The 25770-nt window shown below is 42.0% G+C and overlaps 1 protein-coding gene and 1 long non-coding RNA gene across 7 annotated transcripts in view; one reads left to right on the top strand and one right to left on the bottom strand.

Annotated features, from left to right (window-relative positions):
* Positions 1–25770, bottom strand: part of LOC115645751 — a 952243-nt gene that overhangs the window by 466766 nt on the left and 459707 nt on the right. The gene's annotated exons all lie outside the window — the stretch shown is intronic.
* OSBPL3 (oxysterol binding protein like 3) overlaps positions 1–25770 on the top strand; it is a 132682-nt gene that overhangs the window by 1792 nt on the left and 105120 nt on the right. The gene's annotated exons all lie outside the window — the stretch shown is intronic.

Below are 25770 nucleotides of genomic sequence, written 5' to 3'. Positions count from 1 at the left end.
CACCAAGAAAACTTTGTAACAACAAAGTAGCTTTTAAAAAACAGATACACATACACTCATACACACACACTTTTCAGTGTGAGGCCGTTGGGGATTAAGGTTAGTTGGAGACTTGGGAGAAAATAATGGCCTGGGGGTGAGCTACTTATGCTCAGCCTTCATGTCGCTGCATTGCGAGACCTATCCGCTTTCCTGTAAGTTTCAGTGCAAATGCCTGAATAAGGTTTAGAGACTGTGCCCTCTTGTGAAATACAGCTAATAAGGTAGAATAGTTACTGTCTTCCTCTGATGTATAGGGAATTTTGACTTGTACTATAAACAAAACATATCACCATGTCAGTCTATGTATATTCTGTCTCGTGTACTAAAATGTCCTAAAAAGAAATAGGATTTATATATCAGTTTAAGTCATCTCTTGAAATCCATTGAGATCCCTTAAATGTGCTGTTACAGTACAGAGTATTTATTTTGTTTTGATTACACAATAAAAAAAAAAGGTGACCTGCTTTGAATTGTGCACCATTTGAGATTTTCATTATTTGGTGGATTCATGGTGTTTTCTTTGTGGCATTGAAATAGACCTAATTCTAGATTAATTGATATACAGTATTAAGCATCTGTTTCTAAAACATAATCCTGTGTCAATTACTAAGTCTTCAGGGTTGAGAGGTGAATTCCCCAGAAGTCATTCAGCAGGGAGCCACTGCAGATTTTCTGTCTTGCTGTGTGCTTTGGAAAATATAACTGGAAGTCAGTTGGCTGCTAAATGTAACTTTAGAGATCTTGAGGATATTTGCAAATGCCTCACTCAATTAATTCTTTGACTCTCTTTAGTAGTATAAAACAAAGTTGCCATGATTTTTCTTCTCTCCTGTCCACCCGTAAAGAAAATAGGTTAATTAAATCCAATCACTTCAGTACAATTTCCAAGCTAGTGTAATTTCCATCAGGACTGAGTCCAAATTAGTAAATGAGCATTTAAGTATTCTACTGCATGAAATCCATCTGGTACTCTCAGCTCTCATTTGCTGATTTCCAGTAGTTTAATATTGTGCACCATTTGGAATGGGTATAGAAAAGGCTGTTTAACTACATCCATTTCTTCCTTGGGAGGTCATGTGTCTGGCTTCCCTGTTTTTCCCCCCATTCTCCTAATGATTGTGAGAGTGCTGTTCAGCCTCGGCTTTCTTGAGATGAAGGATGTGGGGGGCTGTTTATATTTGTTTCATCTTTTCATTGATTAGCCACAGATTTTATAATGTAATTTTGACCCTACTGAATTTCAGAAGAGCATGTAGGTGTGATTCAGTATTTAAAGTATAAGAAATACTCAGGCAAACAGGAAACCACAATTCTAATTTCTAGGAGCTTTAATGTAATTATTAGGACCATCTCCTGGTTGAAAAATGTAACAATCATTAACAAATACACTTTAATTTTTTTAAAGTTCTTACTGGAATAGGAAATAAATCCAATGTAGTTCTTGTTAAATGAATTGGTTGAATGTTCTGTAATTAGATTTCACCAACCAAGTAGCAAGAGTAAACTCCACAAGCCCTATCACAGCCTCACCATGGAGTCACAGACAGACTCCTGGGGCAATTCAGTCTATCTTGCAACTCAGGCAAGCCTGCCTGTGTCCTAGCTGATCCTTTGCCCCCAAAATCACAACAATATTCAGGCTATTCTGAGTCCCAAAGGAGGAGTCGCTTAGCCCAGGTCAATTGCGCACCCAGATCTCTCACCAAAGACAACTCTTGTAGCCAATCCAGTAATTAACTAAATATTTATTAACTGAGAAAAGAAATGAGTGCTTTACAAGGTTAAAGCAGGTGACATACACACACAAATGAGTTACAATCTTAGATTCCAAAAGATAATAGAAACTTCTTTAATAAGCAAACTCCATATGTCCTCTAGGACTGAATTGGGGAAGATGGGGGTGGTTCTTATGCTTAGTAATTCTTGCCCCTTTAGGATATGTCTGCACTGCAATTAGACACCTGTGGCTAGCCTGGCCAGCTGACTTGGGCTAAGGGGCTGTTTGTTTATGATGTAGACATTTAGGCTTGCTGGAGCCCAGGCTGTGGATCCTTGCAAGGTGGGAGGGTCACAGACCTCAGGCTGCAGCCCAAGCCTGCATATCTACACTGCAATTAAACAGCCCCTTAGTCTGAGTCAGATGGCGTGAGCCAGCTGCAGGTGTCTAATTGCAGTGTAGACAAAAAGAACCCAGTTTCTCCTTGTCAGAGATTTTTATCCATTTCTCCCCATAGTCCAAGCCGATGTGATGAGTTCATGAATAGGTCTCTTCCTAGAGGGGCTGAAGAATGCAATTAACAAAGTCTTTGTTCTTTGACCCTCACATTGGCTCATTTGGTTTCAAAGGCCTTCTTGTTGGCCAGGGCCTAAAGTCTTCTGGAGGAAGCCAGCATCTGCATTAGAGAAGACTTCTCTCCTGTTTGAGTTCCACAGTTACTGAGGTTTACAGTGCAAACACTCAATATAACCTTATACCGTGGGCTACCAAGGTTATAAGTGAGATCAATAATGCTGTGTCCTATAACACTATAAACACATTCTTATCAACTTAACATCAATTCTAACAATGCTAATGTGCTGATGAGCCAGACTAGTTTCTAGCTATGCATTGTCAGTGAGGCCTGGGGGCCTTGGCATGAGCTGGCACTGGGTCTGCAGATGTCACACCTTACTCCACAGGGAAGGTGAGCATACTCATGGAATAAACCATGACTTAGTGGTGCATGTCGATGCTAGGGGCTGGTGCAGAATCAGGCCCAGAACAAGGATGTCACAGCTTAGAATTATGAGCTTACTTACCAAAGACAGGAAACACTGGTGAGACTTCAGGTGGGGTTTATTTATTACAATGATTAACATAGTTTTGTGGTGCACTTTGCAAATGCAAACACTATATAAATGCTAGGTATTTGATATTTGTTGTTTTACTAGAGCTTAAGTACCTAAAAGCACATGAGTATAAATGCAGTACATTTTATTCCACGTTGGGCCTCCCCTGCATACATTTGCTGTATTATATGTACTTTGGTTGCATACTATCTAGAGAACAGATGAAAGGCTGCATTATTCTGCTACGCTTAGATTTCATGGATTCTAATGGTAAAAAATGAGTTCTCAGTTGCTGCAGTGTTGTTAGCAGTTTATATATTAATTAGTGTTTGAGTATCAGGGTTTCTGTTGGTTTGTAGCAATTAACCTTTTAGCTAAATTTCAGCTTGCTGTGGTGTTCAGTTCAAAGGAATGCTATGAAGAATATGGCTGCAGTAAGTTATAAAATTATGGCTAACTTTTCTCTTAAAGAGGCGTATTTACTTCACCTGGGGCCACGGAAGCCAGTGGAAACTTTTGCCATGGTTTCAATGGCATTAGGCTCTGATGTAGTGCTAAAGGCCTGGAAACACTGCAGTATAGTCATATGTAGAATTAGTGTTGTTGCTGTATGGACTGTTAGCGTAAAGGGCCTTATAATTAGATTCTATTTTCCATTCATAAACCTTATTTATTCAGGGCTTTAGGGAAGGTGGCCCATCATGTGATTAATGCAGAATTAGATATTCTGTTGTGCAGAGACCCAGAATCCATACCTGTATCACATATTGTGCTCTGTAATATAAGCGTTCATTTTTTAAAATACTGTTGCAAAGAAAACTTTTTAATTTATCACATTTTGTTCATTCTTTAATTTGTCATCTTCTGAAATTTGCAGATAGCATGAAATGGTAACTCAGAAATGTGAAATGCTTAATGCATTTCAAAGCGGTGTTAACTCTGAAACCTAAAGAGGACAAATTGAATGTCACTTAACTATTTCAATGTTGATCATTTTAGTTTCCTATTAATGTACTTATCCCAGAATTCCATGCTGCTTCTCATGCTTTCTCGAGTACCAAGAACTCAAGCTGTCTCCTATGCACCTGCCAAAAGCTTCAGCTTCAGCTTCCCCTTGACAGATTCTAGGATGCAGTTATGTTGTGCAATATACTTTTGTGATTTTTGGAAAATTTAAAGATTTGGCGATAGCTTGTAAAATATGTTAAATGTAATATAAAAATAACTTGGGGCTACAGTACTAATTGTTTCATATGTAAGTCAACAAAATACTTATCTGCTTTTTAATATAAATGAAGCTACAAAAGTTCCAATCTGTTGCACCAAAGTGGCACAGAATCCAGGGCCAGTGTGATATGGAGTTCACAGGACCTTGACCACAGAGGACCATCCTGCACTGACAAAGAAATGAGGTCTCTTCCATATCTAGCTTCAGTGAGTCTGTAACTCGGCATTGGAACTAATTTTGTCTCTTACAAAATGTTACCAGACCAAAACTTAGGCCATGTCTACATCTAAAATTTTGCAGCGCTGGTTGGTACAGCTGTATTAGTACAGCTGTATAGGGCCAGCGCTGCAGAGTGGCCACACTTACAGCAACCAGCGCTGCAAGTGGTGTTAGATGTGGCCACACTGCAGCGCTGTTGGGCAGCTTCAAGGGGGGTTCGGGGAACGCGAGAGCAAACCGGGAAAGGAGACCAGCTTCGCCGCGGTTTGCTCTCGCGTTCCCCGAACCACCGTGCAAACCGCAGGGAAGGAGACCTGCTTGCTCGGGGGTTCGGGGAACGAGAGAGCAAACCGGGAAAGGAGACCAGCTTCGCTGCGGTTTGCTCTTGCGTTCCCCGAACCACCCTGCAAACCGCAGGGAAGGAGACCTGCTTGCTCGGGGGTTCGGGGAACGAGAGAGCAAACCGGGAAAGGAGACCAGCTTCGCCGCGGTTTGCTCTCGTGTTCCCCGAACCACCATGCAAACCGCAGGGAAGGAGACCTGCTTGCTCAGGGTTCGGGGAACGCGAGAGCAAGCCGGGGAAGGAGACCAGCTTGATTACCAGAGGCTTCCTCAGGTATGCTGGGATACCTGCTTATTCCACGGAGGTCAAGAAAAGCGCTGGTAAGTGTCTATACTTGATTACCAGCGCTGGATCCTCTACACCCGAGACAAAACGGGAGTACGGCCAGCGCTGCAAACAGGGAGTTGCAGCGCTGGTGGTGCCCTGCAGATGTGTACACCTCCTAAGTTGCAGCGCTGTAACTCCCTCACCAGCGCTGCAACTTTCTGATGTAGACAAGCCCTTAGCTGGTTTGGCACTTTCAGTCAGTTACGTATACAACTGCCTGAAAGTGTGTGGGTATATAATATATATGCTTTATTTCTATATATAATCGACCCCTCCTGGTATTTGGAAGGGGTATGTTCTTCAGGTTATGTGGATTTAGACTTGTGCAGCTAATCATTTTGTGGAGGAGGCATTTAAATCCCAACATACCACAGAAGTGCTTGGAAGTAAAGAGGAAGCTAAAATAATGAAACAACAGCTTCTCTGGGAGTGGAGGAAGGGTGTGTGTGTGTGTGTGTGTGTGTGTTAATATAGAAATAACTTGAGAGAAATTTTGGTTAAATTAACCTTGAGCACCCAGACTGACATACAGATCAACACAAGTAAAAGAACTGGGATATTATGGTGATGAGTGCTATAAATATCTGGACAGAACAGAAAATATGCCTTACTGTTGGCCTGATCCTGAGAGATGCTGCATTTCCTTAACTCCTACTGATTCGGCTTCAGTTCTTAGTCGGCTACTCTTGCAGAGTTCTTGAAGCTGCTCATCTCAGTCTCTCTCTCTCTTTATTTAATTTATATAAATAAATTATCTTGTGATGTACTTAAGATTGAGACATGAGTCAATGCTACACTTCTTGCAGCTTCTGAGTGTTACCACAATACTAATAATGAAAGTAACGAGCTAGTGACTTGATCCAGTTTTAGTATTGCAGGTACTGTGCAAGCTTTACTGTGCAATTCTGCTAATGCTCTTCAGTCCTTAGCTATAAAACCCCTACTACGCAATCTTCAGTAATTTCTAAAGAAATTCATATTCCCATCAAATCTTGTGTATCTGTGGTGTGTACAGATAGCTTCCAAACGTATTCTAGTTTCTAACTTTCATTGAGATCTAAAGCATCACTTGAAATAGAGTAGCTCGCCCCATTGTGAATTTCTGGATTTCAGAGTAAATCTCATGTTTACTCATTTCATTATTGTCTCAAGATCCTTGTGCTTTCAAGAATGGCTCAACAGTAGCATTTGTTAGACATAGGAAGGAATGCATGATGATGATGATTAAAAGCCAAAAAAGTCATATGTAGTATCAGTTTAAACAGAATCTCAGTCTTCCTGCCCTTCCCTCCCCCACCTCCAGATGTTGCTTTGGGCACAAACAGGGTTCTGCTGTCCCTGTCTATCCTGGGCAGATCTTTGCATGTCCTCTGTGTTAAGTCCCATATGTTTTCCCTCTCTGAATACAGTTTTCTGTCAGATCCTTTTGTGTTCCTCTAACTGCCCAATGGCATGCCTGTCATGGCAGACACTGGATTAATTCTTAACACATCTGTCATGGTATAATCCCCCCCCTCTGAACCTTAGCGTCCAAAAGATGAGGTACCAGCATGAATTCCTCTAAGCTCAATTACCAGCTTAGTACTTGTAGCGCTGCCACCAACCAGGAATTCCAGTGCCTGGTACACTCTGGTCCCCCCAAAACCTTGCCTGGGGACCCCCAAGACCCAGACCCTCTGGATCTTAACACAAGGAAAGTAAACCCTTTCCCTCACCGTTGCCTCTCCCAGGCTTCCCTTCCCTGGGTTACCCTGGAAGATCACTGTGATTCAAACTCCTTGAATCTTAAAACAGAGAGGAAAATCCATCTCTCTCCCTCCCAGACTCTCCCTGTGAGAGAGAGGCTAATTTTCTCTCTGTGTTAGGATTACTTTCTCTCCCCCAATTACCTGGTGAATCCAGACCCAGTCCCCTGGGGTCTCACACCAGAATTAAAAAAAAATCAGGTTCTTAAACAAGAAAAGCTTTTAATTAAAGAGAGAAAAAACAGTAAAAGTTATCTTTGTAAATTTAAGATGGAATATGTTACAGGGTCTTTCAGCTATAGACACTGGGAATACCTTCCCAGCCTAAGTATACAAGTACAAATTAAAATCCTTCCAGCCAAATACACATTTGCAAATAAAGAAAACAAACATAAGCCTAACTCGCTTTATCTACCTAGTACTCACTATTCTGGACATATAAGAGACTGTATCAAAGAGATTGGAGAGAAACCTAGTTGCACATCTGGTCCCTCAGAGCCCCCAGAGTGAACAGCAACCAAACACTAACAGCACACACACAAACTTCCCTCCCTCAAGATTTGAAAGTATCCTGTCCCCTGATTGGTCCTCTTGTCAGGTGACAGCCAGGCTCACTGAACTTGTTAACCCTTTACAGGCAAAAGAGACATGAAATACTCCTGTTCTATTAACCCTTAACTATCTGTTTATGACAACATCCCAGATTTTTTTCCATTTTTTTTTGTGGATAACTTTAGAGAGAGAGTTTGTTGAACTCTCTGATGAATCTCAGCATTTATTATACATTTAACTCCAAGTAATACATAATATTTTAGAAAAATGCTTGCTTTTGAAGGTATTTAGACAACAGCCTTTACTTTCAGGAGATTTCCAGTTTTCACATCCATGTGTTAAGATGAAAATAACATTTGAGTTGAGATTTCTAGTTTCATCTTTAAGCTGTAGATTTTTGGTCACCAAATCTTGTTTCAGCTGGTGAATGCTGCTGCTGCCTTGCCAATTTGTGATACTGTTTCCTTCTTAGGGTGGCCAGTTGTCTCTGTATTAGGGGCTTTGTCTTATAGGCAAGAATTACCCCCATCCCAATTTATTACCTTTGCTATCTGGTCACCTTATTCCTTTTTGACATCCCTATTGGCTTGTCCATTATTGCCAAGATGTGTGAATGGACTTGCCTCTTGTATTCCTTTGTCTTCTGACATGATGTTTGAGTAGTGAGTTGCTGAGTTTCTCATTAGATTGCTTTTAGCATAACTGATCATCTGATCATTAACCTGTCTCTCCTTTTCTTTTGCAGTGATGGACTTATCTTTGGGTCTCTTCATGCATGTTCACTAAGCTCTCACTTATAAGACCTACATACTCAGTAAAATCTAGATCTTCTAGTGCTGTTGCTGAGCTAATTCAAAGACTGTTGCATCTGTCTACACTTTTTGCAAAATCAATGAAGTAGATTTTGCTATTGACAGTAGAGGTGAGAGAGCATCTCTGATACCAGTGTTTATTTTGAACCATTCGCTCAATTTTGTTTACTTTATCAACATGTCACATACTCTTATAAAGCCTAGATGGTGGTGTTGGGTTTTGTTGACATACTGTAACACTGCAGGATATTGCGGAGTGAATCCTGATGGAGGCTGTTGAACGTTCTCCTGAAATTTATGAAGTTGGTGTCGTTTTTGCCATTCAATGCCCTCTTCAATGAATGTTCTTAGGGTGAAAATCTGGTCAACACATGATCTTCTGGGTTGAAATCCAGCCTAATCATCCCTTAGCTTTGTCTCATCTACTTGCTATTCTGCTTATGATACTCCAGAAAACTTTACCTGTCACTCGAAAGGACTGTTATGCTTTGCCAGTTGTTGCAATTGCATAGATCACCTTTCTTTGGTGATTTATTATAATGCAGTTTTCCCATTGTTATAGAGCTTTTCCTCATCCCAATTTCTATAAAATGTATTATTGTTCTGACCTCAATCTGTTCTGTCACTTAAAGAAAAAAAAATTTTCTTCTGCTTCTATTTTTTTTAATTGCTGGTAGAGTTGTGTTAAGTTCCAGGATGTTATAGTTAATTATATGCTTTCCGTCATGCAAGCCCTACCACAAACCCCACACAAAGCACACCCACGCTGTTGCTTCTCACTTGACGTACATTTGTACACGTTTCTGCTCAAACAATAGAGGCACCCATATGCAAACACAGACTCTCTAACATCACGTCTGCCACAAGTGTAGCCACATGTATGCATGAGGCTCCACTCATCTGTGCTTGTGCACACATCTCCTGTCATTTCCATGAAGTGGGAATCTTTGTGAGTTTCCTTTCCCTCTGTCTTCTCTTCTCTGTTAGCTTCCTGAATGAAATGTCCTGTGAGCCATTATGTTGCAAAGGGTTGAGAATAGCAAGAAAAGCAGGAGGCTCATATCTTACTACAAAAGAGCTTGTTTAATAATCAAAGGCTTTTTAAAATGCTGTGTATTTTATCTTCTGTTTCTCCATCAATTGTCTGTTGCACAGCTGGGACTAGATTCTCATTTACCCCCAAAGCCCTTTTACATTGTTTTGGCAGTGTAAAGAAGCCATAAAGTGAATGTGAATGTGTGGTGGTGGTTTTTTTTTTTTTTTTCCTACCAGAGCCTTCCTGTAAATGTGAATCAGGCCCCTGAGACTATTCTTTCCAGGAAGATGGAAGGATTTTATTGCAGGTGGTTGGCTGGCTGAGTTCCTCCTTGAAATGACTTATTTTTAGTGCTACTGAGATTTTATTGTATTACAAGGCTTGAGGCATCCTTATACGTAATTAGTATTTCAATATAGGAGCTGGACTGCACAGGGAGGAAGAAACCAGAGTGCATGCCCTGGGTACAGCTGTAGATAGTGGCAGGATAGCGGGGGGGTGTTGATCCTTGTAGAAAACTGTGAAGTGGGTTTTGCTGGCTCACTGCTGCAGTTCCCTTATTACCCTACTTACCTATCCAAGAGGTAGGTGTGACTCTCTCTAAAGGAAGGGTAGATCAAGCTGTGGGCAGACCAGACCAGACCACCTAGAGAACACTAGAAACGTCCAAGTCTGAGAAGAAAATTTTGAGCTGAAAGTTACTCGTTGATTTCTTGACTGATATGGCCAAGCTCCAGGAAGGAGATGAGCTTGGATTTTACATAGTGTAAGGGCTGTGCTCTTATGACAGGTTGTGAAGGGTGCCTGCCTTCAGGAAACTGTTCTAGAAGCTCAAAAAAGCAACATAATTTACCCTTGCTATGATCCATTGTCAGGTCAGGAATACTGTTGGTAAATGGTATCCGAGGCAACAGACAGAGAAACCAGTAATTAACATGGACACCTCATCTTCTGCCAGTCCTAAAAGGACATCATCAACCAACCAAACCAGTGCAGTTTCAGTACCAGATCTAGCCGAAACCTGATTTTGACAGAGGTTAATGAGTCTGGTTGAGTTTAGAGACTTGGGAACTCAAAATATGGAGACTGGAGCTGCTTTGCCACAACATTCTCAATCTTACCTATAAACCGAAGGTTTGAAATAGTGCAACAGTTAGAGAACTGTTCAGCATCAAGTGATGGCTTCTTCAACCAGGGTATACCAATGCTTCCAGATAGGAAGCAGGGAAGGCACTGTGGTGCTGACAATCTACTCCACTTTCACTGGTGGCACACTGACTGTACTCACAGGTAGCCGTTGGAAGTTTCTTTGGTACCACCAGAGCTGTCGAAATTCCAAACCCATGCACTTGTCCTCACCTCACACATGTGCAGCCTCAGAGCTCTGCTACAGCTCTACCCCCCCCCAACCCCCAATCAGACCAATTTATCTTGTCTGCAAAGTATTTTTTATTTATTTTTAAAGAAATATATTCCTCATTACAAATAACTTCCATAAATCACTGAGCACAAACACTCACATATCAGACTCCCACTTGCAATGTGAGGGTAAGGAATGCCATAAGTCGGGGGGAAAGCATAGGGAGAAGGGAGGGAACTATAATTTTGCACAGGTAACTATAGTACAGTATATCCCTGCACTAATTGATGGCAAGTCTGTTTCAGTGGAATCAGCTTTATTTTTTTCCAATCAAAAATATTTTATTGTAAATATGAGCTTGCACTACTGTAGTTCGAGCATTTAATCTGATTTTTCTCTTTACAAATATACTGAGTAAACATAACTTAATTTCAGACTCCTAGATAAGGCATTAGAATTTTACATGTGTGATATCTGTGCCAGTGTTTTCATGGCCTTTCACAGCTAACGTTTCTATATATTGTAACACTTTTTTTGAATGACACCTTAAAGTCCTAAACTGAAATCCTGGCTCCGTTGAAGTCAATGGCAGAACTCCCTTTGATTTTAGTGGTGCCAGGACTGCACCCTCGCATGAAACTTCTTGAAAATAAAAAATCTAGTAGCAGTCACTTTTCTTTTGTGGAATACAGAATGTTGATAAGGGAAATGTGTGAAACATTTCCCCCTGTATTCAGTCAGGCTTTACAAAAGTTGCTTTCAGTCTGAGTTGATTAGCTTGATTAGATGTAACTGGATAGCAGTATAACTTCCTATTTAAGATCTAGCTGTGGATTCAGCCATCTTTATTTTCAAACATACAGCCTCATTAATGTTTCACTGCAATTGAATTGTAAGGTATTGTTGATGTCACCATGAGTTGAATTTTTTTCTCATCTTTGGAAGTAGTATGACGCTTGCCTGAGACAACAGGTTCTCTCCACTGCAGAGTTACAAGAAGGATGAAGTGTGATGGAAGATGTTCTGTGAAGATTCTTAACCAATGATTCCACCTCACAGCCTTGATAACTTTGATATAACATCACTACAATAATGGCCATTCATATTATGTTACCAACCATACCTTGCAAAATGACCTTGCATTATTTATTTTCCTATGATTAGATTATAGGGGTAGCATAAAGCAAAAAGACAAATGTTTACCTTTGGTACTCTCAAACGGAACTATTAAACAGTTTAATCTGAATAGCAATTCCATATGCATTATTCTTAACTCACTGCAGAATGGAATGCCTATTTCTTTAGGGCTTTGGCGGAAAGCTTTTCTACTTCTCTCTCGCATGGTGGCAAGGATATAATGCTGTTTTAGCGCAGTCTATCTGCTGAGCTTATCACTAAGGTTGAACTCTGAAGGGAATTTCTATCCTAGTGTCATTGCTCAACAGTGGCCAAACTTTGTTGCCACTTGCCCAACTATGAGACGATGTTTCTGAACTGTAGGAGGGAACATGTGGGCATATGTTGAGAACTGTGCTTCTTTACTTGCGTGCCTATGTAACTGGAAACTTATTAGCTTCTGTATTTGTGGATTGATATTCCTGAAATGAGGGAGATGGGGAAGACAGGAGCAAGGGATCAAAATGGAATATTTTTAGAATTGTTGTCTTCTGTTAAAATGTACTTTTCATATTGCTTGACTGCCTTCTTTCCACTCCCCCACGGCTCTGCCTCCCTCTCTGTAAGCATTTGCATGTTCTGGCCAATCTAGATAACTGTATGGTTCTCTTTCCCACTATCTGAATGCCTCAGCTGCTTTTGCACATAGCCCTTCCAGGAGCAACAACATGAAAATGACAATGGTTGTGGTGCTAGGGAGCACATAGACAACAGATACGAATCATGAGACGGATTAAAAAACTATGCTAGTGATGGAGGGGAAAATGAAGTATTTCTCTGATGCCAATGCTAAAATTGCCCTAGGGTATACTAGTGGATATAAAGAAATGTGTATTACAATTAGGGTGTCTGACTTTTGGTTTTAACTGATAAAACACCCATAAAACACACGCAAAATGAAATCAGTGTTTATCCAATGAACACTGGAAATGGTTACTTGCATTTAAGGGTTTGTCTACACAGAGCAGTAATGTGGACTACTGGGGTGTAATTTATTATTTTTTTTAAAGCACACTAACATGCATTGATTGGTCCATGGAGTCCCTGCTGGTGTGCACTAAAGATTCATTAGAGCACTTGAACATAGTGCTGTTCGAAACAATAGTACGTTAAAGCACACTAGAGAACCTTACAACAAGGTTACACATTACAATATGCACTACTGTAATGTGTGTGTATATAATATACATAAATCATTACAGTATATTCAATGAGCTCCAAAAGCCCCCAATTCTTTTACATCTACGTAAAATTCAAAAATCATTAATTTCATTTTTCAGGGTTTATTTTTAATACCCCCCCCCAAAAAAAAAACAAGCCCTAATTATAATATGGATGAGTTGGTTTGTTTTTTTTTAAACTCATATGGAACTGTAAATAAAAATAATTTTAGGACAGAACAGCAGTTAGATTTGAGCCTTTACAATCTAAATTTATAAGACAGAAAATATCCAGTGACAGTATGGAAAGCATGTGACCAATGAATCAAGGGACGTTGGGGTCATCCAACTGTGTATTGTCAAGACATGGACTGTAAGGAGGTGCACAGAAGATAGTCTATGGATATGACCCTCTAGTGTATTGAACTCTTCCATTAAGGAGTGGAAGAAAGGAATTCATGTGACTTCTAGAGCTGTGACATAATGAGCATGGTGTAGCTATGACCACGCACGTGAACAGGGCTGTAGAATTAATTAGTTGATGATTTGGACCAAACAAGACACACACGTTGTTGTTTTTTTTTGGGTGGGGGGGTGGGAGGGAGGGAGGGAGGGAAATAACTGTACACCTAGTTAGAGGGACTCTTTTAGTGTGTGTGTTTTCTGAACTACATGCAAGCTATTCAATTCAATGGTAAATTTTCCTTAAAAATGACCTATAAATTTTCCACAATGGCCTCAAAACATAGTAATAGGTGCTGCTGGAGCATTCAACAGCTATTGCTACAATTTAGGAATTCTTGTAAGAATATTAAGAAAAGGAACTGGAAAGTGAACAACTTCTGGGATATGTATGTATGTATTGCAGAAAACTTTAAATGTTTTCTTTGTTTTTGTTTGTTTTTTTTCGCCCAGGAACAATTTTCTGAAAAAACTTAATATCAGTAGCCCCGAGTTACAGGAGGATGGTTTTTAGATTACTGGTGAAATTTAGGTTATTTTAACATTGTTAAAAAATGGGGGGTGGGGGGGGAGGTTCTGTAAAGTCTTGGGAATCATTCAGATTTCCAGATGCTTATCAAAGCCTACGGAGCTTGGACTTGTAAGATTCATTTCCCACCCTCTGACTCAAACTTGGAGAAGGAAGATAAATCCTCTCTGGTGTGTTCACAGGCAGGACAGCAGATCAGTTTCTACTTACCTGGTGGGGGTTCCTCATTTTTAGAGCCCTGGTGGGTACAAAATTTGTACCTGAACTGCAGTCCGCAAATATGGTCCTTATGTAAGCGGGGGAAATGGTCCCGCTATTGTGGGGAACTTTCCTGGCTTCTGCACTTACCCGGTGAAGTGGGTTAGTGAAAGGATCTGAGTCCTCGCTCCCACTTCCTTTACCCAGAGGCCTCCCTGCCCTTGAGGCCTCCCCTTCCGCTCTCCGGTTTGGCAGAGTCCTCATAACTCCGACAAGGCTGGGCCCAGGATTCCTGGGGGGCTCGACCCCCAACCCTGCTGTGGTCACCTAGGACAGGGGCTAGGGTGTCCCCACTCCAGGGTAGTCTCTCTGCACTGGGCACTTCCCTGACCCACTGATCGTTTCATACAGTTTAAAGCAAATAGTTTAATTAACAAGTTATTTAATTAACAATTTAAAAAAAGAATAAGGAAAAATGGGAAAAGTTAAAGGAAAACACATCACCCTGCTCTGTGGCAGGGAATATTACAAACAGTGTCTCTGGAATGTCAGGGCACTTTACAGTCTGTTCCTTGTAGGTCCCAGGTCTCCTTCTCAGGCCCTGGCTGTGCTGCAGGGATGGTGCGGGTTGGACACTTGCAATGGTGGTGGCCACACACCTCTGGGCTTTGGGTGGTAGAACCCTTCTTCCCAGTGTCAGCTCTCCATCAGGTTAAGATTCTCCTCCCAGTCTGGCCTGCAAGGACCCTTGGCTGGAGGTGTCTTTCTGCACTGGGCCCTTTACCCAAGGTTCCCCCCTGGCTGGCCCCAGTTGCTCACCACACCTGGCTCTGTGACTGCAGCTTTGCTCCCAGCACAGGATCTGCTCTCTCCTTGGGCTGCTTCTGTGACTCTGCTCCCAACTCTGACTTGCTTCCTGGGCTGCTTTTCTGGCCCCTCTGGATCTGGCACAGCGCTACTCCTCAGCTCAGCTTGGGCCCTTGTTTTTCTTCTTAGCTTGGCCCCACTCTGTCTGACCTAAGCAGTTCCAGGACACATGGAGGATGGGACCCCTGCCTCTTGCATCCCTGATTAGCCTGTCTGCCCTGTCAATCAGGCTGACCTGAAGCATTGGCCTCTCCCTATTGTTCCTGGGGACTATCAGTCTCAGGGTCCTGATTTCCCATTGACCCCTCCCCTTTTAGTGCTGGGAGCTAGCCAGCCAAAACACCTCCGCTGAATGTCAGTAAGGGGGCAACAGTCCCCTTACACATGGATAGATAGCGGATATTTGCTGTTTTGCAGGCCTCTACTCTACTCTTCTTTTACTCCTGCTGAGATCCACCTGTTTCCCTCCTCAGTGTGTACTCTTTCCACCCCTGCTCCCCAAAAGTCTGTCAATCTCGTCAATCACTGTGGTACTAGATGTGGGAAGGATGTGACGTGCTTGGTTCTCATGCTGCTGTCTGACTCTTCTCCATCCATTCCTTACTTAGCTGCTCTGCTCATATCTGATTGGTCTCTGATAGCAGAGCATGTAAGGCAGGGAGGAGAGTGGAAAGCCCTTGGGTCACACACCTCATATCCACTCCTTAGCAGCATTATTGGTACACTGTTTAAAAGTGTGTTTACTTATAATAGATGTTCAGTGTATTATTTTAAAATGAATACATTTAAATACATTGAAACGGCCGCTCAGCCTTGGCTGGGACTGGTTTTAAAACAGGAATGGTTCCTGCCAAAACAGAATAGTTTGTAAGAGTGTGACACAAGAAATTATGGTGTAGAACAGGGATTCTCAATCTTCTTTCTGAGGCTCCGCCAATATGCTACAAAAACTCCAGGGCCTGTGGCAGGGGGAACAGGGACTCAGTGCTCCAGGCTGGGAGGGGTCCTCAGGCATAGGTATAGTTTGGCTTGGATTTGGGGGGGGGAGGAGCAGGGGACAGAGGGGCTCAAGCCAGCTCTGCATGCTGCGGTCCGTGGAGGAAGTGCCACTTCTACTCCCGACTCACTTCAGCAGGCCACCCAGCCTGTCTGGGTTGTGTGTGGAGTGGGGCACAACCAAAAATTATAACTCAAAGTGAGGTATGGGGGCACAGTTCAAAAAGTTTGAAAATCCCTCAGGGAGAAGGTTGCTAGGGGCTGTGTGTGGGCAGGGGCATAGCTCAGGATACAGGGCGAGGGATAGCTAGGGGCTGTGCAGGAAGAATGTATCTCTGGGTACAGGGAGAAGGCTAGCTAGGGGCTGTGTGCAGGCAGGAGGGTAGCTCATGATGCAGAGAAGGGGTAGCTAGGGACTGTGTACTGGGAGGGTCCCCTCTTGTGGTTGCTATTTCCCAAGGGCTCTGCCAGTACTGGAGCCAAGTCCTCCCTCCCGGGAGGCTCTTACCAACTGCCTGAGCAGTCAAAGAAGGCTGGGAGCTGAGGAGCAGCCACAACCCTGGGCAGCAGCAGGAGACAGGGGAATGCTATGGCTACCCGCTCTGTGGCACCAGACAGAGCAGCAGCTGCCCTGCATTGCCCAGCTCTGGCTTCCTGCCTCCGACCTGGTCAGGGAGCAGGGTCTCAGGGGTGGGGAGAGGAGGAGAGGGGTGGAGCTGCTCCCAGGACTTGCCTGCTCTGGGTAAGGCACTGCAGTTTGGGATGGCAACGCTCCCCATGCCCTCCAACTCCACACATGGGCTCAAGGCTTCTGTCCCGGGGAAAGCACTGGGCCTGGGGGCTGACATGGGGCAACAGACCCCTTGGTTGAGAACCACTGGTGTAGAAGAAGCCTACAGAGCTCATGAACTATATACTGAGCCTTATTTTGTGGAATTGTTTAAATATTTTAAGTAAACTACTAGGTCACCGTCCTAGCTGCTTGTAATAATTTCCTTATTCAGAGAATAAATTGAGGTAACAAAGTCCACCTAAACTAGTTGTACTCAACCATGGGCTCTCAGAGGTCTTCCAGGGGTTACATCAGCTCCTCTAGATATTTGCCTAGTTTTACAATAGGCTATATAAAAAGCACTAGTGAAGTCAGTACCAACTACAGTTTCATACAGATAATGACTTGTTTATAGTGCTCTATTATACTACACACTGAAATGTAAGTACAATATTTATATTCCAATTGATTATAAAATAATCATAGTAAAATGAGAGAGGAAGCAATTTTGTGATAATGTGCTGTGACACTTCCGTATCTTTGTCTGATTTTGTAAGCAAGTAGTTTTTAAGTGAGGTGAAAGTTGGGGGTATGCAAGACAAATCAGACTCCTGACAGAGGTACTCCTGAAGGTAGTCTGGAAAGGTTGAGAGCCTCTGACCTAAACAATTAGTAGCCATTTATGCTCTAATGCAGAACTTTGCACAAGTTCTCAATGTGTGTCCTTGGCTTCCTTCTTTTTAAAGGGAAATTAAAGAATAAACAACATTCCTCTGAATGTTTTGCCAGACTGGTATGTGAGTGGGGGAAGGGCCAGGGCAGTGAATGGAGTAAGTTGTAGCATCTTGGATCCACCTCTTCTTAATGCAAACATGCTGCTGTTACTGTGTGTAATGCAGCTGGCAGCTCCTTGAAAGCCACCTTCCTTCCTTTGCTGCTCCCACAGTAGTCCCCAAGGTGGATGACCACAACCCTATGGCATTGTCAGAGCTGCACTCTTAAGCAACCCACAAATTCATGTTTTTTCCTCTGCTCCCATGGCACTCAGCTAAAACTGTATGCAACTAAGCTCATGGAGCCCTCAGTGAATGTCCACATCCACCTCAAGTAGCTTTCCGCCTTCTGTGAGTGGGGAACAAAGAGCGGAAGCCACAAAACAAGTTGGACTTACTTTTGTTCTTTTGCTCTTATTAAAGAAGAGGTGGGTTGGTGAAACGAGAGAAAATAGGCAGTGGAGAGAAGTTGGTGACAATTGTGCTGCAGCATGCGTGCATGCATGAGAGGAAATACAAGGGGTACCTATCTGTTAGTCACTAGGGGGTCTTAAGAAAAACATTGGATGCCAGTGCTTCTTGAAAAACTGAAGAGGTGGCAAAGAGGTGGTGGTAGGGTATCTTGCTGCCTCACTTCAACTCTTAACATTTTTATTTTATTTTAATTAGATGACCAGAAATGCTGATGAACCCATATATTGTTAGCTGACAGCTAGAAATAAATCTTCAGAGCTTGGTACTGGTTATGAATTCTTGAGATGGGTAAACTAGAGCTTGATGTGTAAAACTTATCATTAACATTGGAATTTGCATAAATCTTTGTTCCATGCTGTGAGACAAGGGTCTCTTTAGTGCTCTTCCATTAAGTAAGAGAGCAGACGAATGATTGACTAGGTTTGAAGGACAGGTGTGTACATTGCTGTGCAACCTGTAGACCAGCATTTTTCAAACTAGGGGGCCTGACCCAAAAGGGGATCCCAAGCCTATTGTGGGGGGGGGGGGGGGTTTGTGATATTGCCACCCTTACTTCTGTGCTGCCTTCAGAGCTGGACTGGCAGAGAGCAGCGACTGGGCACCCAGTTCTGAAGGCAGTGCCGCCGTCAGCAGAAGTACAGAAATAAGGGTGGCATGGGTAGTGCTATATACTGACTCTTTGTAAATAGCTTATTGGTGGTGCAGTTCATGCAAGCTATTTTAATGTCCAGTTTCTCTTAAAAATAAATTTGAGTCCACCTATGGCTTTGATACATGAATGTTAGTGTGATTTTTAAGAATGCACTTGGATTACTCTAGGTACTTGTTGAAGAATGTACTGCACAGTGTTTAATTTTTAATGTTGACTTCATTTTGTTGGGCTCTGTGCCGGACTCTTTTGCCCCAGAAATACTTTCAGGAATGTGTAGTTTCTGTGAAACTGACACTGTAGAAAAAAGCTTGATTGCTTTGTGGTTGTGAAATGATCAGTTATGTTGCTGGTTCCTCTTTCTTTGGTGCCAAACAATTCCTTTATCTCTTTCCTTGGCTGTGATCACCCACGGGCAAACATACTTTATTTCTTAACTTTCCCTTCTTCAATGATTCATACCTTTTTAAATTCTTCTGAAATCTTTTTGGAAACTTCTGAACTTGTATTAAACACTCATCTGTATGCCATCAGCAATCCCTCAGTTCGAGGATGATCTTTACCACGGATTTACATATGGGTCCTGAAATGACTCAGGAGGCCAATCCTGGATCCACAGATCTTCTCGCAGTAGGTACAGACATTTCCTGGCCGGGCAGCTGCCTGCTGGGAGAAAATTCTTTTTCCTCCTTCCTTCTCTCTCTCTCTCCAGCTTCTAGAGCCAGGTGCTTCTCCTTGAAGCAAGCCATTGCCTGATGGATGATGTGGTGACATGGAGGTCAGCTGGTGGCTTGCTCCTCCCAGCTTGTGATGTCCGTATCAGTTTTCTTGAGAGATGCTTTCAGTGTGTCTTTGTAGCATTTCCTCTGTCCACCACAGGATCTCTGACCATATGTGAGCTGAGAGTAGAGGTCTTGTTTTGGGAGGTGAGATACAGGACTTAAGTGACTACTTGTGTGGAATTCTTTCTTCCTAAAACTAAATGAAAAATTGTCTGCCATTCAGAATTGCAAAATGTTTGGAGAGGGATGGGGTCAAATTAGTTTGTATATTTCAGTGGAGATCCAGAAGTGCACTGCATTGCAACAGTATTCAGGAATTCAGTCTGTGTAAATGTGGATTATCAATTGGGCCAACAAAAAAACAAGCCAAGTGACTTGTGGAAAGAACTTGCTGAGGTATTCAGGAGATGAAGAGCAAGCTCTATAGCCTTATCAGGCTGGCTGGTATATCAACAGATAACTTGTGTGACACAGGCATGTTCTGTGTTACAGGCTAAAGTTTTGGGGTCTTGCTTACAATGCCAGGAAGAGAGCAGAGTTTGGCTGAATGGAGGAAATGCACTGTGTGCTGAGGTATCTGACAAAGGGTCTATCTTCACTATGGAGTTAACTCTGCAGTGATGTAGACTTCAGTTACTCCTCTCCTGTTAGTGTAGCTCAAATGAGAATCACTCCACTGCAGGGCAACGCTCAAGTTGTTGTGTCAGCACTGGTGCTGCACTACTTGTTTGTGTTGCTAGGACTTCTGAGGCTTGTCTCATGGTTCTTTGTGCTGCAGTAAGGTGAGCTCTTCTGTGAATTCTGTCCCAGTGAATTGTGGGAGAACTTGTCTGTTCTCTTTGAGCATACTGGCGAGGGGTAGGGGTGGATTGGAGAACTAGTTGCACTCACGTGCTGTTAACCAGCATCCATGGTACAGAGTGGTTGTGATAGTAGCTGAATAAGGCTATGTCTACACTAGCACTTTTGTCAGTAAAACTTTTGTTGGTCGGGTGTGGGGAAAAAACACACACTCCTGACCAACATAAATTTAATCGACAGAAGTGCTAGTGTGGACATAGCTCTCCTGCCAACATAATTACTGCCGCCTGTTGGAGGTGGCTTAGTTATGCTGACGGGAGAGCTCTCTCTTGTCCGCACAGAGCAGCGGTACAGCTGTGCCATTGTAAGGTCTGTAGTGTAGACATAGCCTTACTCAAGTGTTAGCCTGTGGCCCCCCAATGGGCCAGTAAAAAAGAACCCAGACGCTCAAGTTCTGGTGGTTGGGTGTGCACAAGACTCAAATTAGGAGCAATGCTCTAGTTATAACTCAAGTGAACTTTGCAGTAAAGACAAAGCTGAACAGTGCTTCCTGCACAGATAGGTCTGCTCAGAAAGCCACCACTGTAGGGCTGTGGGAAATTATCCAATTTTGTTTTACGTGGCTTTTAGTAAAGTGGGATTTTTCGTTTTTAGGCAGAAAAGCAGCTTTTGGAGAGCAAAATAGTGAAGCTTTCTACTCGCAACTCCCTTCTATTCCCTTGAACCATGAAATTACTGTCTAAGGTGTGGACCTTGTAGGCCTGCTAAAACTGCAATTACTGATTGGTTGGTTGTGGGTTTTTTGTGTGTTTTGTTTTTTGGCTTAAGCCTCTCCCATTTTTTCCCCTGCTTTGTTTTAGGGATGACTTACTAATAGGTTTTGGCAGGAAAGATCTCTGCCCCCAACTGCTCATTATTTAATTCTTTTGTTTTTAAACGAATCACACCAAATGTCTACATTTTGGTTGTGGGAAATTTGAGCATTTTCACTAGCCATGTTAATTCATCAAACAGTTCTGTGTTAGTGCATTAAAACTCTTCTGCATGTGTGTCACTTTGCTGAGATCCATATCAGAGTATCTAATGGAACGTATGCAACAATGTATCTCAGTTATGTTTTGATAAATAGCCTGTTTCTAATCAGAATTTTTTTTGTTTTAATTTTTACAGCTATGAATGGTACAAAGAGTTGAAGCTACCAGCTTCTTGGTTTCTCAAGAAGGAATTTTATTACCTAAACAGTGAGAAATATTTAACATAGGATAGTCTAGTTTGAGAGTCATTTGGAAAAAATGCCAACTGATGGATTTAGGAGTGTCTGACTAATAACTTCTACATCACACTATTTCAGCCACCCCTACACACTGCAAGTTCCTGCAAGTGAAAAATGCCGGTGGGCTTTTGCTTTGTTAGCAATTTTAGTTATTTAATCTTGTAAGGCAACGCAACACAATGACACAAAGTTTGGATTGCTAACATTTTATAACTAGGATCCTGTCATACATCACTTTTTTTTTTTTTTTAAATCTACCTTTTTAAAACATCCAGCCCTGGTATTTAACTGCTCCTTTTTATCAAAGGTATATTAAGAACTAATGAAGTAAAACAGTTAATATAAAAATACTGAGGAGTCTAGCTTCACAGGCAGCTCATGACTCAGTGGTGGTAACTTCAGTAATATAACCTAACATATGGGAAAAGGGAGAAGTTGATAGCAATGGCTATAAATTAGCAGTTATGAAGTGTAGACAACTGGTAAGAGTGACGACAATACGGATTTTTTTTAAAGAACTCTTAGCCTTCAGCAATGATGTAAGCCGATTACTAGACTGGGATGGTAATATCAATAATGATGCCTAAAAGGCAGAAGTGCTCAATAAATGCTTCCAGTGTGTATTTGGGAAGAAGCTAGATGAAACTATTCACAGATAATGAAGTACTTTAATGTTTTCTTTCGTTTCTGTCAAAATAGAAACAGCAATGGCTAAAGCTAAATATTTCAAGTCTGCTGGACTAGAGAAATGAAAAGATCTCTGAGCCATTGATGTTAATATTTAACAAATCTTGGAATACTAGGGAAGTCCCAGAGGACAGGATAAAAGCGAATGTTGTTCTGAGACTTACAAAGGGTAAATGGGATGACTCAGGTAGATTGGCTAGCTTGATGTTGATCCTGGGTAAAAGGCTGATATAGGATGGCAACGTTATTGGCTTCATGCAGGAAGCACTTAAGTTCTATGGTCTGTCTTATTGAGGTCAGACAAAGTGATGATGATGGCCCTTCTGGCCTTAAAATCTATGGATATAGATGCAACCTAAAATTACTTATCTTCAATCTGCAGATTAACTTTTTAAGCTTTCCAGTCGAACGTCTACCCCAGTGTCATAAACAGATTGTGAAGGGTTAATGTCTCTGCTACCTGGAAAGGGTTACAAGCAGGGAACTGGACACCTGACCAGAAGACAAGCTACTTTTAAATTTGGGTGGAGGGAAGGTTTTGGGTGTGTTCTTTGTCTGTTGTGGATTCTTCTCTTGGAGGGTCTGAGAGAGACCAGACATTACTACAGGCTCTCTAAGTTTCTTTTCAAATAGTAGTAAACAGGCGGTTTAGGCTTTTTAATTGTTTTACTCTATTTGCAATTGTGAATCTGGCTGGTTAACTTTTACATGTGTAGTTGCTGGAAATATTTTGATTTGTATTGGTACTGGGGAGAGAGTCTCTTTCTGGTGTCTGCAAGCTATAGAACCCTGTAATATTTACATCTTGAAGTTACAGAGATAATTCTTTACTTTTCCTTTCTTTTATTAAAAGGTTTCTTTTTAGAGAACCTGATTGATTTTGTTTAGTTTCCCTTGTTTTAGTCCAGGGGATTGGGATTACTCACCAAGATGAGTGGGGGGGAGATGGGAGGGGAAGAGTTAGAATCTCTTTGTTTTCCTTGAATCTGTTTCTCTCTTTGTGGAAGGGAAGGGGGAGATGCTCTCTGTATGGTGATTTAAGAGGTTGGATCAGTATCTCTCAGGATAGCCCAAGGAGGGAAATTCTGGGAGGGGGAAAGGTGGGGGAATGGTTTATTTCTCCTTGTTTTAAGAACCCAAGGGATCTGGGTTCTTGGGGTCCCTACGGAAGGTTGGGGAGGTCAGAGTGCCCCAAAACACTATATTTTTGGGTGGTGGCAGGGCTATCAGATCTAAGCTGGTAATTAAGCTTAGAGGATTCAGGTGCTAGTATCTCATTTTCTGAACTCTAAGGTTCAGATATGAGAGAGAATGCTATAATAACCCCAGACCTTGTCAGAAGCAGCCTCTTGGCGCAGGGTTTTTATTACTCTACAGGTGTGTCTATGGGTATGTCTACACAGGCCAGCCACAGGCTTTTTATTCCTGAGTCAGCTGACTCAGGCTCCTGGAGCTCAGGCTCTTGGGGTGAAAAATCTGTGTAGATGTTTGGGCTCAGTCTGGAGCCCAAGCTCTGGAATCCCATGAGGGTGCAGAGTCCCAGAGCTCAGGCTCAGGACTGAATGTCTTCATAGATATTTTTAGCCGCACCAGCCCAAGTTAGCTGACCCATGGCCATGCCGTGGGTCTTTTATCCCTGTGTAAGCTATACCCAATGGTGCCACTCTTCAAGCCCGTAAAGCTACAAAATGTGATTGCCTTGTCAACAGAGGTAGCTTTAACTAAAGGTCAGCACTGAAAACCTTGGGTATATTTTAAGATAACCAATTTAATAATAGGTGGAGGAGGTCAGCATAGGTCACTTTTTCCTTTTCCTTCTTTCCTATGTGGATTTCCCCCTCTTGTTTGTTCTGCTCATTAATATAACTCTGAAGCCATTGTACAGTGTCCTTGAACCTTAGGGGCAGGGATGACTTCCATTAAGAAATCTATTACTTATTTATTTTATTGACTTTAATCTCACTCCAGGCTAAAATTTCTTTGTCTTTCATGGCAGCGCTCTGCTAATTTGGTGCTTTGATGCATTGTGATTGGAGAGGAGACCTTAAAGATTCAGAATGTTAGGAAAAGTCAGAAATGTACTTTCAGCCTTGGTGATAGCCTTGAAAATGCAAACCGATTATTCATGAGGAAAAGAGCTAGAAGCTTATTTTTTTATATATACATACATATATATAATATATATATGAAAGCTTCTAGCTACTTCTTGTGCAAGTAATCTAAACATCTGCTTTCTCTAGCTATTCTGAGCTCAAGCAACCCCGTTGAGAAAGTCTGAACCTCACACATTAAACTGATTTTAGACTAGAAAGATGCATTATATGAGAAGAAAAGGAAAGTTGATTCTCACATCTGACCTGTGGGGCCCCATGACGCCTGTGACCCACTATGACTCCAGCGAGAGAGAGAGATCGAGAGAGATCGCACGCGCGCTAGCTGATACTTGTAGATTTCCTCTTACTCCTCCACTGGAGTCATAGTGGGTCACAGGCGTCATGGGGCCCCAAAGGTCAGATGTGAGAATCAACTTTCCTTTTCTTCTCATATAATGCATCTTTCTAGTCTAAAATCAGTTTAATGTGTGAGGTTCAGACTTTCCCAACAGGGTTGATTGAGCTCAGAATAGCTAGAGAAAGCAGATGTTTAGATTACTTGCACAAGTGCAAGGAGAGGTGATCCAGTGAATTCTCTCTCCAGACTTTAAGTAGAAGGCAAGGTATTAGGGAGCCTAATTTCAGCCCAGAGGATGAACTTCGTTGCTCTGACAAGCTTTCATATAGAAAGAAACTTCCTCATATATAGAGAGTTGGAAACAACTAGGCTTTACATTTTCTCCACCATCAAAAATAGGCATGGGGAGGAAAATCTTAGACATGGGGAGAACTTTCATTTTCGTTTGGGGATGATGCACTATACTTAGTGGTGCTGCCTAAAATGGAGGCCTGGTCTAGAGAGGAGGAATGAGCTTGCTCGTAACCTTGGGGCACACTGGGTGTATTTTATGGTCTGCCAGTGGGAGGAAAATTGTTCAATTCCCACCCATGAAGTTATCTTCTAAGATTCATTACTTCCCAGAGATGATTAGGAAGATATTGTGCATATGGATAGTGTTCTGGAATCTTTGAGAACAATAGCTCCATGTATCATCTTCTCATAAAAGTGTATACACTTCTGTCTTGCTTCACTAGTTTCTCAGCTAGATTATTTCGGTGTTTTTTTGTCACATTGCCCAACAGTTCTGAAGTTCAGCAAATGAAAGAATAAGGGACAATTTTTTTCTGTGGTGTGCAAAACCTGTCTTTTTAATGTGTTTTGAGTTGTGAACATGTGCAGGACTGTTATCCCCTACCTGAGCTGGCAAAGCTTATTTCACATTCTGTCCTCAATAGTTTCGGATAAGAGTAACAAAAAACATGTCCCAGCTATGCCGGAGCTATTGCATCTTTCCTGGAAACAACCCATCTAAGAAAAATAAGACTTGAGTCTGTTTTCAGCTATTCTTTGTCTTGTAGCTTCTGAGAATTGAAGTGTGTGTGGGAGGGGTGAGAGGAAACCTTAATTGTGCATATATTTTGTTTTTAGATATTGCCAGGAATTTTCAATTTTATTGCTAGCTGTAGGAAAGGCATGTGACGATTGCCAATACTATTTCTTATAATACTAAGAATTAATACTTAG

Source organism: Gopherus evgoodei, chromosome 2 (assembly GCF_007399415.2).
Source record: "Gopherus evgoodei ecotype Sinaloan lineage chromosome 2, rGopEvg1_v1.p, whole genome shotgun sequence".
NCBI classification, from domain to species: Eukaryota; Metazoa; Chordata; order Testudines; family Testudinidae; genus Gopherus; species Gopherus evgoodei.
Note: the sequence above shows the minus strand (reverse complement) of the source record. Positions and strands in the feature narration are given on the sequence as shown.